At 34.6% G+C, this 4157-nt stretch overlaps 1 non-coding gene across 1 annotated transcript; it reads left to right on the top strand.

The window, feature by feature from the left end:
- The first annotated feature begins 223 nt into the window (after nt 1–223).
- On the top strand, nt 224–327 carry LOC130984397 (small nucleolar RNA R71). The gene has a single exon (XR_009088335.1). It is a non-coding gene; the product is annotated as a small nucleolar RNA R71 (small nucleolar RNA).
- Nucleotides 328–4157: the final 3830 nt, after the last annotated feature.

Here is a 4157-nt window from a genome sequence, read left to right on the forward strand (position 1 = left end):
ATCAATTTCAAGAACTCCCTTCCTCCGAGGCGTCCCACTATTCACGGAATTCCTCTCAGAAGTGTACATGAATTGGTTATTTGCAACCATGTCAATAAGTTCTTGAGCCTCTTCAGACGTTTTCTTTAGGTGAATAGATCCACCTGCGGAATGGTCCAATGACATTTTAGAAAACTCAGATAGACCATAATAGAATATATCTAATATGGTCCATTCTAAAAACATGTCAGAAGGACACTTTTTGGTCATCTGCTTGTATCTTTCCCAAGCTTCATAGAGGGATTCACCATCTTTTTGCTTGAAGGTCTGAACATCCACTCTAAGCTTTCTCAGCTTTTGAGGAGGAAAGAATTTATCCAAGAAGGCCGTGACCAGCTTATCCCAGGAGTCCAGGCTATCTTTAGGTTGTGAGTCCAACCATGTTCTAGCTCTGTCTCTTACAGCAAAAGGGAAAAGCATGAGCTTGTATACTTCAGGATCTACTCCATTCGTCTTAACAGTCTCACAAATCTACAAGAACTCAGTTAAAAACTGATAAGGATCTTCAGATGGAAGTCCATGAAACTTGCAGTTCTGTTGCATTAGAGCAACTTGTTGAGGCTTAAGCTCAAAATTGTTTGCTCCAATGGCAGGAATAGAGATGCTTCTTCCATCAAACTTAGACGTTGGTTTAGTGAAGTCACCAAGCATCCTCCTTGCATTATTGTTGTTAGGTTCGGCTGCCATCTCCTTCTCTTGTTCGAAAATTTCAGAAAGGTTGCCTCTGGATTGTTGTAATTTAGCTTCTCTTAGTTTCCTCTTCAGAGTCCTTTCAGGTTCTGGATCAGCTTCAACAAGAGTGTCTTTTTCCTTGTTCCTGCTCATATAGGGAAGATGAGAACAAGAAAAGAAAGAGGAATCCTCTATGTCACAGTAAAGAGAATCCTTGTTGTTAGTAGAAGAAGAAAAGGAAGAAGAGTGAAGAAGAATGGGTAAGGATAGAGGTAGTGATCTGAGATGAAGAGAAGTGTTAGTAAATAAATAATAAATAGAGAAAGGGGAGATAGAGAATTTCAAAAATAATTTTGAAAAAGTGGTTAGTGATTTTCGAAAATTAAAGATAAGATATAATTAAAATTAAAATTTAAACAATTAACAAGAATTTTTGAAAAAGATGGAGATATTTTCGAAAATTAGAGAGGGAAAAGTAGTTAGGTGGTTTTGAAATAGATAAGAAACAAACAAAAAGTCAAATAGTTAGTTGAACAAGATATTAAAATCAAATTTGAAAAGATAGGAAGATAAGTTAGGTAAGATATTTTGAAATCAAATTTTTGAAAAAAGATAAAATTTGGAAAAAGATAAGATAAAAAGATAAGATAAATAGATAAGATAAAGGATAAGATTTTTAAGAAAAAGATATTTTGAAAAAGATTTATTTTTTAAAATTAAAATTAATTACTTAACTAACAAGAAACTAAAAGATAGGATTCTAGAATTTTAAAGATTGAACCTTTCTTAACAAGAAAGTAACAAACTTCAAATTTTTGAATCAATCATATTAATTGTTAGTGTAATTTCGAAAATTTGATATAAAGATAAGAAAAAGATTTTGAAAATAATTTGAAAATGATTTTTGGAATTTTTCGAAAATAATAAAAAATGAAAAAGATATGATTTTTGAAAAAGATTTTAAAAAGATAAGATTTTTAAAATTGAAAATTTGACTTGACTTGTAAGAAACAACTAATTTTAAAAATTTTTGACCAAGTCAACTCAAATTTTTGAAAATTAGGAGAGAAAAAAGGAAAAGATAATTTTTTGATTTTTTGAAATTTTAATTATGAGAGAGAAAAACACAAAAATGACCAAAAAATATGAAAATTTTGGATCAAACACATGATGCATGCAAGAACACTATGAATGTCAAGATGAACACCAAGAACACTTTGAAGATCATGATGAACATCAAGAACATAATTTTGAAAAATTTTTGATGCAAAGAAAACATGCAAGACACCAAACTTAGAAATCTTTAATGCATGGACTCTAACAAACGAAAAATGCATATGAAAAACAACAAACAACACAAAACAAGAAAACATCAAGATCAAACAAGAAGACTTGTCAAGAACAACTTGAAGATCATGAAGAACACCATGAATGCATGAATTTTTGAAAAATGCAAGAAAAATTTTTAAAGCATGCAATTGACACCAAACTTAAAAATTGACTCAAGACTTAAACAAGAAACACAAAATATTTTTGGTTTTTATGATTTTATGATTTTTTTTGGTATTTTCTTTATTTTTTTCGAAAATATTCTTTTGGAAAAACGAAAAATAAAGAAAAATTTTTGAAAGAATTTTGAAAACTTTTTTTTGAAAAGAAAATAAAAAGAAAATTACCTAATCTGAGCAACAAGATGAACCGTTAGTTGTCCATACTCGAAGAATCCCCGGCAACGGCGCCAAAAACTTGGTGGACGAAATTGTGATCATCAATGTTGTACTCTTTGTTGTTATGGAATAATTATAATGGCTCTTTGCTATGTGTGGACACAACTCCGTTCAACTAACCAGCAAGTGTACTGGGTCGTCCAAGTAATAAACCTTACGTGAGTAAGGGTCGATTCCACAGAGATTGTTGGTATGAAGCAAGCTATGGTCATCTTGTAAATCTCAGTCAGACAGATTGAAATAAATTATGGAATTTGGAAAATCAAATAATAGGAAATAAACATAAAATAAAGATAAAGTTACTCATGCATTTCCATGGTGGGAATTTCAGATAGGTGTATGGAGTTGCTGTGCTCCTCCTGAATCTCAGCTTTCCTACTGTTTCATCCAATCCTTCTTACTCCTTTCTATGGCAAGCTGTATGTAGGGCATCACCGTTGTCAATGGCTACATCCCATCCTCTCAGTGAAAAAGGTCCAAATGCTCTGTTACAGCACGGCTAATCATCTGTCGGTTCTCAATCAGGTTGGAATAGAATCCATTGATTCTTTTGCGTCTGTCACTAACGCCCAGCCTTCAGGAGTTTGAAGCTCGTCACAGTCATTCAATCCCAGAATCCTACTCGGAATGCCATAGACAAGGTTTAGAATTTCCGGATTCTCATGAATGCCACCATCAATTCTAGCTTATACCACGAAGATTCTGATTAAGGAATCCAAAAGATATGCGCCCGGTCTAAGGTAGAACGGAAGTGGTTGTCAATCACGCGCGTTCATAGGTGAGAATGATGATGAGTGTCACGGATCATCACATTCATCATGTTGAAGTGCAACGAATATCTTAGAATATAGGAATAGATCGAATTGGATAGAAAATAATAGTAATTGCATTGAAACTTGAGGTACAGTAGAGCTCCACACCCTTAATCTATGGTGTGTAGAAACTCCACCGTTGAAAATACATAAGTGAAAGGTTCAGGCATGGCCGAATGGCCAGCCCCCCAAAACATGATCAATAGTCTCCTAAGATGAAGAATAAAACAAAACTGAGACCAAAGATGTCTAATACAATAGTAAATTATCCTATTTATACTAGACTAGCTACTAGGGTTTACAGGAGTAAGTAATTGATGCATAAATCCACTTCCGGGGCCCATTTGGTGTATGTTTGGGCTGAGCTTGATCTATCCACGAGCTGAGGCTTCTCTTGGAGTTGAACGCCAAGTTGTAACGTGTTTTGGGCGTTCAACTCCGGTTCGTGACGTGTTTCTGGCGTTTGACTCCAGACCGCAATATGGAGCTGGCGTTGAGCACCAGTTTACATCATTTAATCAGGAATAAAGTATGGACTATTATATATTTCTGGAAAGCTCTGGATGTCTACTTTCCAACGCTGTTGAGAGCGCGCCAGTTGGAGTTCTGTAGCTCCAAAAAATCCATTTTGAGTGCAGGGAGGTCAGATTCCAACAGCATCAGCAGTCCTTTGTCAGCCTCCTATCAGAGTTTTGCTCAGGTCCCTCAATTTTAGCCAGAAAATACCTGAAATCACAGAAAAACACAAAAACTCATAGTAAAGTCCAGAAATGTGAATTGAGCATAAAAACTAATGAAAACATCCCTAAAAGTAACTAGAACCTACTAAAAACTACCTAAAAACAATGCCAAAAAGCGTATAAATTATCCGCTCATCAGCTACCTCCCGTCCTCTCAGTGAAAATGG

Source organism: Arachis stenosperma, chromosome 5, assembly GCF_014773155.1.
Source record: "Arachis stenosperma cultivar V10309 chromosome 5, arast.V10309.gnm1.PFL2, whole genome shotgun sequence".
Classification (NCBI taxonomy): domain Eukaryota; kingdom Viridiplantae; phylum Streptophyta; class Magnoliopsida; order Fabales; family Fabaceae; genus Arachis; species Arachis stenosperma.